This window comes from Coregonus lavaretus (assembly GCF_964263955.1).
Source record: "Coregonus lavaretus genome assembly, contig: HAP1_SCAFFOLD_1568, whole genome shotgun sequence".
NCBI lineage: Eukaryota > Metazoa > Chordata > Actinopteri > Salmoniformes > Salmonidae > Coregonus > Coregonus lavaretus.
The window spans coordinates 38,914-55,211 of NW_028162620.1; positions in this window are offsets into that span (position 1 = coordinate 38,914).

Below are 16,298 nucleotides of genomic sequence, written 5' to 3' on the forward strand. Positions count from 1 at the left end.
AGCTGGGTAAACACCTCCCGAGTATCATTTCTTACTCAGCAGGATCCGTCCACGTTTTCGGAGGGCTCCTGGCAAGCGGGGAGTCGCCGACCCGCGTTCAATGTGCCGGTCCGCTTAGCGAGTGCGTCCCGCACTCCCCCATGTCTTCTTTTTTTTCATTTTCATATTTTTGAAAAAATAATTTTTCATATTTTTTTTTCTGCTTCAAAGTAGATTAAGTGAAGCTTCACCTCCATTCAGGCAGTTATCACACCCCCCCACCCGGATTCGACCCCACTGGTCATTTAAAGACGTGTTTGGCTACGGGCACGTGGTAAGTTATGCGTTCACCTGGTAGTCGTATTTTTTTTCATTTTCATATTTATGAAAAAATATATATATATATATTTTTTGGTAGTCATTTAGCAGACACTCTTATCCAGAGCGACTTACAGTTAGTGATGCATATTTTCTTCATATTTTTTATTTTTTTATATATATATTTTTTTCTAGCTTTATAAAAAAACAAACGGATAAAAACCTGGTTTTCTAATATGTACGGGTTCATGAGGGTTGCCTAATCACACATGTGACATTTTGGAAGGATGTGACCTTTTTAAGCCTTCGAAACAGCACCTATGACCACAATGTAAGGCACTTCCGGTTGTCACAGGAAGCTGTAATTAAACACATATCCTCATTGGGACAAGCTCTTACAGAATCCTGAGTTTCACGTCAATCCGTGAAAAACTAAACTTTTTACAGAGGGTTGAATGTAGCGTTTTCACTATCTGCTGGTGGATACATCTAAACCATGTTTAGGGTCAATCTTCCCACTTCCGGTTGCTCCAGGAAGCTTAAACTCAACACAGGTAATCCTTATAGTGGCCTGATGGGTTGACAAAGAAGACAGTTTGATATGGCAATATAAACCCACATAGGCATCAAGTTGAAGTTAGGGCAGCAGGCAATGTATTTCTATATCCCCTGTGGAGGCTGGCCACTCTCTCCCCCCTTTCTCCTAGCCTGCTGCACCTCATATGACATTTTGGAAGGATTTAACCTATTTGAAAAAAGTTGAAAGGCAACGTGGATCTACTGTGGTGTAGTTCTTCCCAGCATTGCAACCAAATCAGATTTGTATTACATATTGCCTGGAGTGATTTAAAAAGGAAAGAAAGCTCTAATCTTTACCCAAATGGTCTCAAATTATAGGCCTGATCACCCTGGACCAATGCCTGTTGGTAATTTCAGTAGAACCAAGCAACTCAAGTAGCTATTCAACCTCAAAACTACCTGGTTTTGCTATACATTCAAAACAGCAGTATAATGTGAAATTTTTTTATGGGCATTTAAAAATGACAGAAAATCTTTTCCAAAATGGTCTCAAATGAGCTGTACTCTCAGCCCCATGGGAGAAATGGTTTTACTAGGCAGGGAGTGTAGAACAAGATGCATGGAGCTCCAGAGGTCACAAGGTCAATGTGGGCCTGCATGGATGTCAGCAGGGCATGAGGGAGAAGGCCCAAGTGAATAGGTGTGTCTGTGTGAGTGTGTGTGTGAGTGATGTATGTTGTTAAGCTATGGAATTAATTGTACAGCATTGGATTGGTGTTGGCATGGGGTAGAGGGAGTTTACATATACCAGTCATTTCCTTTTAAATCCATGAAGGGAAGTGGACAAGTTCACATTTAGAAAGGAGATAATAGTTCCACACCTCATGTGTCCTGATAACTACAGGAATGGAACCATATTGAGGTTGGCTGCTTTCTATACGGTTTGATGGGAGAGAGAGAGAGAGACAGAGACAGAGACAGAGACAGAGACAGAGACAGAGAGACAGAGACAGAGACAGAGACAGAGACAGAGACAGAGACAGAGACAGAGACAGAGAGAGAGAGAGAGAGAGAGAGAGAGAGAGGCAGAGAGAGAGAGAGAGAGAGAGAGAGAGACAGAGACAGAGACAGAGACAGAGACAGAGAGAGAGAGAGAGAGAGAGAGAGAGAGAGAGAGAGAGAGAGAGAGAGAGAGAGAGACAGAGAGAGAGACAGAGAGAGAGAGAGAGAGAGAGAGAGAGAGAGAGAGAGGCAGAGAGAGAGACAGAGAGAGAGAGAGAGAGAGAGAGAGAGAGAGAGAGAGAGAGAGGAGAGAGAGAGAGAGAGAGAGAGAGAGAGAGAGCGAGAGAGGAGAGAGAGAGAGAGAGAGAGAGAGAGAGGACATCAGGTAAAGTTCTGGAGATGAGGGAATATGTGTGCAGAATGAAACCCTCCAGTATGGTTAACCCCAGTTAGGCCCAGTATGGACTATCAATACAAGTGACCATTTAGAATGTGACCCAGTTCAATGGGTCTTAACAGAACTGGGGGATGTCAGCCATGAAGTTGTCTAAACACAACTGGAATATAATTTGTTTGTGATTCATTGTTAATGGATTTTCCATTAGGAACACAGGGGGAAAACCTAACACAACAACACACATAACACACAACCAATAAAAACAAAGGGGAAGGAAACCACTAAAGTCATTACCATATTGTCATTTTCTAACGACAGGGAGAAAACATGTAAAATCTAGAAGACTACTTTAGATCTGGTCAGAAGAAGCCTAGTGCACTACGCAGGGAACAGGGAGAGATTTGGGACAGAGACAGTAACTCCTGTATGGAAATCTTCATTCTAATGACAGTGAGCAAATCTCCACCCTATTCCCTATGTAGTGCACTACTTTAGATCTGATCAGAAGTAGCCTAGTGCACTACGTAGGGAACAGGGTGTCATTTGGGCCAGAGTCAGTAACTCCCCAGGGTATGAATTGTCTCTCTATCTTATCTGTCTATGCTTGGTTGACCTAGCAACTGGGTCTGTTTTAATGTCCAGACAGCATGTACCCAACAGTGAGGTCAGTGGGATTGGAGAGAGTCCCCTCTCCCTCTCTCTGTCTCCTCCCGAGTATCATTTCTTACTCGGCAGGATCCGTCCACGTTTTCGGAGGGCTCCTGGCAAGCGGGGAGTCGCCGACCCGCGTTCAATGTGCCGGTCCGCTTAGCGAGTGCGTCCCGCACGCCCCCATGTCTTCTTTTTTTTCATTTTCATATTTTTGAAAAAATAATTTTTCATATTTTTTTTTCTGCTTCAAAGTAGATTAAGTCAGCTTCTCCAACATTACGGTTTTTCTCTGCTTCAAAGTAGATTAAGTGAAGCTTCACCTCCATTCAGGCAGTTATCACACCCCCCCACCCGGATTCGACCCCACTGGTCATTTAAAGACGTGTTTGGCTACGGGCACGTGGTAAGTTATGCGTTCACCTGGTAGTCGTCTTTTTTTTCATTTTCATATTTATGAAAAAATATATATATATATTTTTTTGGTAGTCATTTAGCAGACACTCTTATCCAGAGCGACTTACAGTTAGTGAAGCATATTTTCTTCATATTTTTTATATTTTTTTATATATATTTTTCTAGCTTTATAAAAAAACAAACGGATAAAAACCTGGTTTTCTAATATGTACGGGTTCATGAGGGTTGCCTAATCACACATGTGACATTTTGGAAGGATGTGACCTTTTTAACCCTTCAAAACAGCACCTATGACCACAATGTAAGGCACTTCCGGTTGTTACAGGAAGCTGTAATTAAACACATATCCTCATTGGGACAAGCTCTTACAGAATCCTGAGTTTCACGTCAATCCGTGAAAAACTAAACTTTTTACAGAGGGTTGAATGTAGCGTTTTCACTATCTGCTGGTGGATACATCTAAACCATGTTTAGGGTCAATCTTCCCACTTCCGGTTGCTCCAGGAAGCTTAAACTCAACACAGGTAATCCTTATAGTGGCCTGATGGGTTGACAAAGAAGACAGTTTGATATGGCAATATAAACCCACATAGGCATCAAGTTGAAGTTAGGGCAGCAGGCAATGTATTTCTATGGAAAAGAGTTCACGGTCAACTGTTTGAATAAATGCACCCTGTTTTCACTGTTAAGGATTAATTCCACATGGTCATGGGTAGGCTTGCACAGATCGGGAGAACCTTAGGAGCGTTCCTGTGGTTGAAATGTTTTTCTATCCTTACCGGATCTAATGCTCTCACCCAAAAGCACCTCAAATTTAAGACCAGGCTTCATTTTGGGCCTTGTCCTGAGACCTTTCTGGATGTCTATATTTTAGCCCAAAAAACGTCAGAGCCTGCTGATCTTCACATATGTTGCTCTTTATATGCCCCCCAACCATAATCTGGAAATATATTAATTTCAGACTTCTGGACATAAAACTTACATATTGTGAAAACCACACACAGACATGTGAAATCCCTTAGCTAGATGAGCCTCAAACATCAGAGCGGCAGGTAGCTTAGTGGTTAAGAGCGTAGTGCCAGTAGCCGAAAGGTCGCTGGTTCTAATCCCCGAGCCGACTAGGTGAAAAATCTGTCGATGTGCCCTTGAGCAAGGCACTTAACCCTAATTGCTCCTGTAAGTCGCTCTGGATAAGAGCGTCTGCTAAATGACGTAAATGTAAAATGTAAATCAGAGCAATGGCCTAGGCGACAACACCATGGGTGGGCAATTGTCTTCCAAAAAAATGTTCATATATAACACGCCATTCTCCAAATCAATATTTCTATATAACATGCCATTCTCCTTGCATTATGCTGTTGGGTCAGGGAGGAGGGAGGTTGCAATGCTGGGAAAAACACCTCCACAGCAGATCAACACAGCATTGCAACATTTTTCGAATGAAAGTAACAGCGCCCTTGGGCACCCCTGTAGTTTATTTTTAGTCATTTAGCAGACACTCTTATCCAGAGTGACTTAATATATTTTTTGTGTAATTATTTTTTTCATACCTGCCCCCCAGTGGGAATCAAACCCTAAACCCTGGCATTGCAAATACCATGCTCTACAAACTGAGCCTCATCCCTGCCACAATTCAGACTACTGGACATAATTATAATTCCTATCTAAACCTAACGGCTTGTGAAACCCCCACACAGAGGTGTGAAATTCCTCAACTTGAGGAGCTTCAAACATCAGAACAATGGCCTGACAACACCTGAGACATTTTTTAGGAAGATGGCATCATCTGGTTCTATTGCCAACATGATTAGCTAAGTTATAAAAAAGTATATTACAGAGTTAGGCTTTCACAATAACATTCCTGGAAACAGATTGTAATTTTGATGCGCATAGGAATCATGAGTGCATTCAGGTGCGTATGCCACGGCTAAGTTTATTCACAGTAGACAAACAGGCTCATTCTGTTCAGAATAACCCAGGGTATGACGTCATGTCATCTTGTAACTATACATCAAATATAGTGATCATAAATGTTGACACTGTATTTGACATGAGTTTTATAATAAGAAAATTTGAAGTGCACATTTGGACTCATGGGTGTTTTGCTACACCAAGTGAATAGGTGTGTCTGTGTGAGTGTGTGTGTGAGTGATGTATGTTGTTAAGCTATGGAATTAATTGTACAGCATTGGATTGGTGTTGGCATGGGGTAGAGGGAGTTTACATATACCAGTCATTTCCTTTTAAATCCATGAAGGGAAGTGGACAAGTTCACACTTAGAAAGGACATAATAGTTCCACACCTCATGTGTCCTGATAACTACAGGAATGGAACCATATTGAGGTTGGCTGCTTTCTATACGGTTTGATGGGAGAGAGAGAGAGAGAGAGAGAGAGAGACAGAGACAGAGACAGAGACAGAGACAGAGACAGAGACAGAGACAGAGACAGAGACAGAGACAGAGACAGAGAGAGAGAGAGAGAGAGAGAGAGAGAGAGAGAGAGAGAGAGAGAGAGAGAGAGAGAGAGAGAGAGAGAGAGAGAGAGAGAGAGAGAGAGAGAGAGAGAGAGAGAGAGAGAGAGAGAGGACATCAGGTAAAGTTCTGGAGATGAGGAAATATGTGTGCAGAAAGAAACCCTCCAGTATGGTTAACCCCAGTTAGGCCCAGTATGGACTATCAATACAAGTGACCATTTAGAATGTGACCCAGTTCAATGGGTCTTAACATAACTGGGGGATGTCAGCCATGAAGTTGTCTAAACACAACTGGAATATAATTTGTTTGTGATTCATTGTTAATGGATTTTCCATTAGGAACACAGGGGGAAAACCTAACACAACAACACACATAACACACAACCAATAAAAACAAAGGGGGAGGAAACCACTAAAGTCATTACCATATTGTCATTTTCTAACGACAGGGAGAAAACATGTAAAATCTAGAAGACTACTTTAGATCTGGTCAGAAGAAGCCTAGTGCACTACGTAGGGAACAGGGAGAGATTTGGGACAGAGACTAACTCCTGTATGGAAATCTTCATTCTAATGACAGTGAGCAAATCTCCAACCTATTCCCTATGTAGTGCACTACTTTAGATCTGATCAGAAGTAGCCTAGTGCACTACGTAGGGAACAGGGTGTCATTTGGGCCAGAGTCAGTAACTCCCCTGGGTATGAATTGTCTCTCTATCTTATCTGTCTATGCTTGGTTGACCTAGCAACTGGGTCTGTTTTAATGTCCAGACAGCATGTACCCAACAGTGAGGTCAGTGGGATTGGAGAGAGTCCCCTCTCCCTCTCTCTGTCTCCTCCCGAGTATCATTTCTTACTCGGCAGGATCCGTCCACGTTATCGGAGGGCTCCTGGCAAGCGGGGAGTCGCCGACCCGCGTTCAATGTGCCGGTCCGCGTAGCGAGTGCGTCCCGCACGCCCCCATGTCTTCTTTTTTTTCATTTTCATATTTTTGAAAAAATAATTTTTCATATTTTTTTTTCTGCTTCAAAGTAGATTAAGTCAGCTTCTCCAACATTACGGTTTTTTCTCTGCTTCAAAGTAGATTAAGTGAAGCTTCACCTCCATTCAGGCAGTTATCACACCCCCCCACCCGGATTCGACCCCACTGGTCATTTAAAGACGTGTTTGGCTACGGGCACGTGGTAAGTTATGCGTTCACCTGGTAGTCGTCTTTTTTTTCATTTTCATATTTATGAAAAAAAATATATATATATATTTTTGGTAGTCATTTAGCAGACACTCTTATCCAGAGCGACTTACAGTTAGTGATGCATATTTTCTTCATTTTTTTTTTTTTTTTTTATATATTTTTCTAGCTTTATAAAAAAACAAACGGATAAAAACCTGGTTTTCTAATATGTACGGGTTCATGAGGGTTGCCTAATCACACATGTGACATTTTGGAAGGATGTGACCTTTTTAAGCCTTCGAAACAGCACCTATGACCACAATGTAAGGCACTTCCGGTTGTCACAGGAAGCTGTAATTAAACACATATCCTCATTGGGACAAGCTCTTACAGAATCCTGAGTTTCACGTCAATCCGTGAAAAACTAAACTTTTTACAGAGGGTTGAATGTAGCGTTTTCACTATCTGCTGGTGGATACATCTAAACCATGTTTAGGGTCAATCTTCCCACTTCCGGTTGCTCCAGGAAGCTTAAACTCAACACAGGTAATCCTTATAGTGGCCTGATGGGTTGACAAAGAAGACAGTTTGATATGGCAATATAAACCCACATAGGCATCAAGTTGAAGTTAGGGCAGCAGGCAATGTATTTCTATGGAAAAGAGTTCACGGTCAACTGTTTGAATAAATGCACCCTGTTTTCACTGTTAAGGATTAATTCCACATGGTCATGGGTAGGCTTGCACAGATCGGGAGAACCTTAGGAGCGTTCCTGTGGTTGAAATGTTTTTCTATCCTTACCGGATCTAATGCTCTCACCCAAAAGCACCTCAAATTTAAGACCAGGCTTCATTTTGGGCCTTGTCCTGAGACCTTTCTGGATGTCTATATTTTAGCCCAAAAAACGTCAGAGCCTGCTGATCTTCACATATGTTGCTCTTTATATGCCCCCCAACCATAATCTGGAAATATATTAATTTCAGACTTCTGGACATAAAACGTACATATTGTGAAAACCACACACAGACATGTGAAATCCCTTAGCTAGATGAGCCTCAAACATCAGAGCGGCAGGTAGCTTAGTGGTTAAGAGCGTAGTGCCAGTAGCCGAAAGGTCGCTGGTTCTAATCCCCGAGCTGACTAGGTGAAAAATCTGTCGATGTGCCCTTGAGCAAGGCACTTAACCCTAATTGCTCCTGTAAGTCGCTCTGGATAAGAGCGTCTGCTAAATGACGTAAATGTAAAATGTAAATCAGAGCAATTGCCTAGGCGACAACACCATGGGTGGGCAATTGTCTTCCAAAAAAATGTTCATATATAACACGCCATTCTCCAAATCAATATTTCTATATAACATGCCATTCTCCTTGCATTATGCTGTTGGGTCAGGGAGGAGGGAGGTTGCAATGCTGGGAAAAACACCTCCACAGCAGATCAACACAGCATTGCAACATTTTTCGAATGAAAGTAACAGCGCCCTTGGGCACCCCTGTAGTTTATTTTTAGTCATTTAGCAGACACTCTTATCCAGAGTGACTTAATATATTTTTTGTGTAATTATTTTTTTCATACCTGCCCCCCAGTGGGAATCAAACCCTAAACCCTGGCATTGCAAATACCATGATCTACAAACTGAGCCTCCTCATCCCTGCCACAATTCAGACTACTGGACATAATTATAATTCCTATCTAAACCTAACGGCTTGTGAAACCCCCACACAGAGGTGTGAAATCCCTCAACTTGAGGAGCTTCAAACATCAGAACAATGGCCTGACAACACCTGAGACATTTTTTAGGAAGATGGCATCATCTGGTTCTATTGCCAACATGATTAGCTAAGTTATAAAAAAAAGTATATTACAGAGTTAGGCTTTCACAATAACATTCCTGGAAACAGATTGTAATTTTGATGCGCATAGGAATCATGAGTGCATTCAGGTGCGTATGCCACGGCTAAGTTTATTCACAGTAGACAAACAGGCTCATTCTGTTCAGAATAACCCAGGGTATGACGTCATGTCATCTTGTAACTATATATCAAATATAGTGATCATAAATGTTGACACTGTATTTGACATGAGTTTTATAATAAGAACATTTGAAGTGCACATTTGGACTCATGGGTGTTTTGCTTGCTTGTATGACATCAAAGCAGTATTTATTATAGTCCTCAACGTCTCATCTTTCAAAATACATTTAGTCCTCTGAAGCGTAGAGCCTGTGGTCTGAAGTCATGTATAGCATGTTACTGTACAGCCACTGCGTACCAATTTAATTTAGGCGTTTATCAGTGCCATTTTCAACCTGTATACTTTAAAGGGCTACATACAAATTGTGCAACAATATTGCATTTTTAAAAGCCTGTTATATTAAATGAAGTGCCCAGGATAGAGAAAGAGAGAGTGAAAACAGTGGAGTGAGACAGAACGAGAGAGAAAGTGAATTGTGAGAAGAGAGAGAGTGAAAACAGTGGAGTGAGTCAGAGCGAAAGAGAGAGAGAGCTGTGAAGAGAGAAAAAGAGTGAAAACAGTGGAGTAAGAGAGAGAGAGAGAGAGAGAGAGAAAGAGAGAGAGAGAGAGAAAGAGAGAGAAAGAGAGAGAGAAAGGGAGAGAGAAAGAACTGTCCACAATGTTAATAGGAACAAAGATTTGTGTTCCTAGGTTAGGGCCCTTAATATGGAATACATTAAATAGAGTGGTTAGAATATATAAAGGGTAACAGTTTCTATGAAGTACATCCAGTCCTCTGAAAAAGTTTGGGCACCCCTCTGAGGCTGCATAATAACTTACTCTGTCGTCACAGAAAATGATCACAGTGGCATGCCATTCATTTTCTAATAAAAGCTGAGTAATGGGCTATTGTCCAGACAAAGATTTTTAGTGTAGCAATATTAAGTTGTATGAAATTAAATCAGATGTGAAAAATAGGCTATGCCTCAGCCCAATAGGGAATGTCCTCTTGGTGTAACGGTCAAGCTGTTGCTTTCTCCCGCGGTAGACCTGGTTCATATCCCGTCGGTTACATTAAGCAGTCTATTCTCTGAAAATAGTCCAGACAGCATGTACCCAACAGTGAGGTCAGTGGGATTGGAGAGAGTCCCCTCTCCCTCTCTCTGTCTCCTCCCGAGTATCATTTCTTACTCGGCAGGATCCGTCCACGTTTTCGGAGGGCTCCTGGCAAGCGGGGAGTCGCCGACCCGCGTTCAATGTGCCGGTCCGCTTAGCGAGTGCGTCCCGCACGCCCCCATGTCTTCTTTTTTTTCTTTTTCATATTTTAGAAAAAATAATTTTTCATATTTTTTTTCTGCTTCAAAGTAGATTAAGTCAGCTTCTCAAACATTCCGGGTTTTTTTCTGCTTCAAAGTAGATTAAGTGAAGCTTCACCTCCATTCAGAGCCTGCTGATCTTCACATATGTTGCTCTTTATATGCCCCCCAACCATAATCTGGAAATATATTAATTTCAGACTTCTGGACATAAAACTTACATATTGTGTAAACCACACACAGACATGTGAAATCCCTTAGCTAGATGAGCCTCAAACATCAGAGCAATGGCCTAGGCGACAACACCTTGGGTGGGCAATTGTCTTCCAAATGAATGTTCATATATAACACGCCATTCTCCAAATCAATATTTCTATATAACATGCCATTCTCCTTGCATTATGCTGTTGGGTCAGGGAGGAGGGAGGTTGCAATGCTGGGAAAAACACCTCCACAGCAGATCAACACAGCATTGCAACATTTTTCGAATGAAAGTAACAGCGCCCTTGGGCACCCCTGTAGTTTATTTTTAGTCATTTAGCAGACACTCTTATCCAGAGTGACTTAATATATTTTTTGTGTAATTATTTTTTTCATACCTGCCCCCCAGTGGGAATCAAACCCTAAACCCTGGCATTGCAAATACCATGCTCTACAAACTGAGCCTCATCCCTGCCACAATTCAGACTACTTGACATAATTATAATTCCTATCTAAACCTAACGGCTTGTGAAACCCCCACACAGAGGTGTGAAATTCCTCAACTTGAGGAGCTTCAAACATCAGAACAATGGCCTGACAACACCTGAGACATTTTTTAGGAAGATGGCATCATCTGGTTCTATTGCCAACATGATTAGCTAAGTTATAAAAAAAAGTGTATTACAGAGTTAGGCTTTCACAATAACATTCCTGGAAACAGATTGTAATTTTGATGCGCATAGGAATCATGAGTGCATTCAGGTGCGTATGCCACGGCTAAGTTTATTCACAGTAGACAAACAGGCTCATTCTGTTCAGAATAACCCAGGGTATGACGTCATGTCATCTTGTAACTATACATCAAATATAGTGATCATAAATGTTGACACTGTATTTGACATGAGTTTTATAATAAGAACATTTGAAGTGCACATTTGGACTCATGGGTGTTTTGCTTGCTTGTATGACATCAAAGCAGTATTTATTATAGTCCTCAACGTCTCATCTTTCAAAATACATTTAGTCCTCTGAAGCGTAGAGCCTGTGGTCTGAAGTCATGTATAGCATGTTACTGTACAGCCACTGCGTACCAATTTAATTTAGGCGTTTATCAGTGCCATTTTCAACCTGTATACTTTAAAGGGCTACATACAAATTGTGCAACAATATTGCATTTTTAAAAGCCTGTTATATTAAATGAAGTGCCCAGGATAGAGAAAGAGAGAGTGAAAACAGTGGAGTGAGACAGAACGAGAGAGAAAGTGAATTGTGAGAAGAGAGAGAGTGAAAACAGTGGAGTAAGAGAGAGAGAGAGAGAGAGAGAGAGAGAGAGAGAGAGAGAGAGAGAGAGAAAGAGAGAGAGAAAGAAAGATAGAGAGAACTGTCCACAATGTTAATAGGAACAAAGATTTGTGTTCCTAGGTTAGGGCCCTTAATATGGAATACATTAAATAGAGTGGTTAGAATATATAAAGGGTAACAGTTTCTATGAAGTACATCCAGTCCTCTGAAAAAGTTTGGGCACCCCTCTGAGGCTGCATAATAATTTACTCTGTCGTCACAGAAAATGATCCCAGTGGCATGCCATTCATTTTCTAATAAAAGCTGAGTAATGGGCTATTGTCCAGACAAATATTTTTAGTGTAGCAATATTAAGTTGTATGAAATTAAAACAGATGTGAAAAATAGGCTATGCCTCAGCCCAATAGGGAATGTCCTCTTGGTGTAACGGTCAAGCTGTTGCTTTCTCCCGCGGTAGACCTGGTTCATATCCCGTCGGTTACATTAAGCAGTCTATTCTCTGAAAATAGTCCAGACAGCATGTACCCAACAGTGAGGTCAGTGGGATTGGAGAGAGTCCCCTCTCCCTCTCTCTGTCTCCTCCCGAGTATCATTTCTTACTCGGCAGGATCCGTCCACGTTTTCGGAGGGCTCCTGGCAAGCGGGGAGTCGCCGACCCGCGTTCAATGTGCCGGTCCGCTTAGCGAGTGCGTCCCGCACGCCCCCATGTCTTCTTTTTTTTCATTTTCATATTTTTGAAAAAATAATTTTTCATATTTTTTTTTCTGCATCAAAGCAGATTAAGTCAGCTTCTCCAACATTACGGTTTTTTCTCTGCTTCAAAGTAGATTAAGTGAAGCTTCACCTCCATTCAGAGCCTGCTGATCTTCACATATGTTGCTCTTTATATGCCCCCCAACCATAATCTGGAAATATATTAATTTCAGACTTCTGGACATAAAACTTACATATTGTGTAAACCACACACAGACATGTGAAATCCCTTAGCTAGATGAGCCTCAAACATCAGAGCAATGGCCTAGGCGACAACACCTTGGGTGGGCAATTGTCTTCCAAATGAATGTTCATATATAACACGCCATTCTCCAAATCAATATTTCTATATAACGTGCCATTCTCCTTGCATTATGCTGTTGGGTCAGGGACGAGGGAGGTTGCAATGCTGGGAAAAACACCTCCACAGCAGATCAACACAGCATTGCAACATTTTTCGAATGAAAGTAACAGCGCCCTTGGGCACCCCTGTAGTTTATTTTTAGTCATTTAGCAGACACTCTTATCCAGAGTGACTTAATATATTTTTTGTGTAATTATTTTTTTCATACCTGCCCCCCAGTGGGAATCAAACCCTAAACCCTGGCATTGCAAATACCATGCTCTACAAACTGAGCCTCCTCATCCCTGCCACAATTCAGACTACTGGACATAATTATAATTCCTATCTAAACCTAACGGCTTGTGAAACCCCCACACAAAGGTGTGAAATTCCTCAACTTGAGGAGCTTCAAACATCAGAACAATGGCCTGACAACACCTGAGACATTTTTTAGGAAGATGGCATCATCTGGTTCTATTGCCAACATGATTAGCTAAATTATAAAAAAAAGTATATTACAGAGTTAGGCTTTCACAATAACATTCCTGGAAACAGATTGTAATTTTGATGCGCATAGGAATCATGAGTGCATTCAGGTGCGTATGCCACGGCTAAGTTTATTCACAGTAGACAAACAGGCTCATTCTGTTCAGAATAACCCAGGGTATGACGTCATGTAATCTTGTAACTATACATCAAATATAGTGATCATAAATGTTGACACTGTATTTGACATGAGTTTTATAATAAGAACATTTGAAGTGCACATTTGGACTCATGGGTGTTTTGCTTGCTTGTATGACATCAAAGCAGTATTTATTATAGTCCTCAACGTCTCATCTTTCAAAATACATTTAGTCCTCTGAAGCGTAGAGCCTGTGGTCTGAAGTCATGTATAGCATGTTACTGTACAGCCACTGCGTACCAATTTAGGCGTTTATCAGTGCCATTTTCAACCTGTATACTTTAAAGGGCTACATACAAATTGTGCAACAATATTGCATTTTTAAAAGCCTGTTATATTAAATGTAGTGCCCAGGATAGAGAAAGAGAGAGTGAAAACAGTGGAGTGAGACAGAACGAGAGAGAGAGAGAGCTGTGAAGAGAGAGAGTGAAAACAGTGGAGTGAGTCAGAGCGAGAGAGAGAGAGAGCTGTGAAGAGAGAGAGAGAGAGAGTGAAAACAGTGGAGTGAGACAGAACGAGAGAGAAAGTGAATTGTGAGAAGAGAGAGAGTGAAAACAGTGGAGTGAGTCAGAGCGAAAGAGAGAGAGAGCTGTGAAGAGAGAGAAAGAGTGAAAACAGTGGAGTAAGAGAGAGAGAGAGAGAGAGAGAGAGAGAGAGAGAGAGAGAACTGTCCACAATGTTAATAGGAACAAAGATTTGTGTTCCTAGGTTAGGGCCCTTAATATGGAATACATTAAATAGAGTGGTTAGAATATATAAAGGGTAACAGTTTCTATGAAGTACATCCAGTCGTCTGAAAAAGTTTGGGCACCCCTCTGAGGCTGCATAATAATTTACTCTGTCGTCACAGAAAATGATCCCAGTGGCATGCCATTCATTTTCTAATAAAAGCTGAGTAATGGGCTATTGTCCAGACAAAGATTTTTAGTGTAGCAATATTAAGTTGTATGAAATTAAATCAGATGTGAAAAATAGGCTATGCCTCAGCCCAATAGGGAATGTCCTCTTGGTGTAACGGTCAAGCTGTTGCTTTCTCCCGCGGTAGACCTGGTTCATATCCCGTCGGTTACATTAAGCAGTCTATTCTCTGAAAATAGTCCAGACAGCATGTACCCAACAGTGAGGTCAGTGGGATTGGAGAGAGTCCCCTCTCCCTCTCTCTGTCTCCTCCCGAGTATCATTTCTTACTCGGCAGGATCCGTCCACGTTTTCGGAGGGCTCCTGGCAAGCGGGGAGTCGCCGACCCGCGTTCAATGTGCCGGTCCGCTTAGCGAGTGCGTCCCGCACGCCCCCATGTCTTCTTTTTTTTCATTTTCATATTTTTGAAAAAATAATTTTTCATATTTTTTTTTCTGCTTCAAAGCAGATTAAGTCAGCTTCTCCAACATTACGGTTTTTTCTCTGCTTCAAAGTAGATTAAGTGAAGCTTCACCTCCATTCAGAGCCTGCTGATCTTCACATATGTTGCTCTTTATATGCCCCCCAACCATAATCTGGAAATATATTAATTTCAGACTTCTGGACATAAAACTTACATATTGTGTAAACCACACACAGACATGTGAAATCCCTTAGCTAGATGAGCCTCAAACATCAGAGCAATGGCCTAGGCGACAACACCTTGGGTGGGCAATTGTCTTCCAAATGAATGTTCATATATAACACGCCATTCTCCAAATCAATATTTCTATATAACGTGCCATTCTCCTTGCATTATGCTGTTGGGTCAGGGACGAGGGAGGTTGCAATGCTGGGAAAAACACCTCCACAGCAGATCAACACAGCATTGCAACATTTTTCGAATGAAAGTAACAGCGCCCTTGGGCACCCCTGTAGTTTATTTTTAGTCATTTAGCAGACACTCTTATCCAGAGTGACTTAATATATTTTTTGTGTAATTATTTTTTTCATACCTGCCCCCCAGTGGGAATCAAACCCTAAACCCTGGCATTGCAAATACCATGCTCTACAAACTGAGCCTCCTCATCCCTGCCACAATTCAGACTACTGGACATAATTATAATTCCTATCTAAACCTAACGGCTTGTGAAACCCCCACACAAAGGTGTGAAATTCCTCAACTTGAGGAGCTTCAAACATCAGAACAATGGCCTGACAACACCTGAGACATTTTTTAGGAAGATGGCATCATCTGGTTCTATTGCCAACATGATTAGCTAAATTATAAAAAAAAGTATATTACAGAGTTAGGCTTTCACAATAACATTCCTGGAAACAGATTGTAATTTTGATGCGCATAGGAATCATGAGTGCATTCAGGTGCGTATGCCACGGCTAAGTTTATTCACAGTAGACAAACAGGCTCATTCTGTTCAGAATAACCCAGGGTATGACGTCATGTCATCTTGTAACTATACATCAAATATAGTGATCATAAATGTTGACACTGTATTTGACATGAGTTTTATAATAAGAACATTTGAAGTGCACATTTGGACTCATGGGTGTTTTGCTTGCTTGTATGACATCAAAGCAGTATTTATTATAGTCCTCAACGTCTCATCTTTCAAAATACATTTAGTCCTCTGAAGCGTAGAGCCTGTGGTCTGAAGTCATGTATAGCATGTTACTGTACAGCCACTGCGTACCAATTTAGGCGTTTATCAGTGCCATTTTCAACCTGTATACTTTAAAGGGCTACATACAAATTGTGCAACAATATTGCATTTTTAAAAGCCTGTTATATTAAATGTAGTGCCCAGGATAGAGAAAGAGAGAGTGAAAACAGTGGAGTGAGTCAGAGCGAGAGAGAGAGAGAGCTGTGAAGAGAGAGAAAGAGTGAAAACAGTTGAGTAAGAGA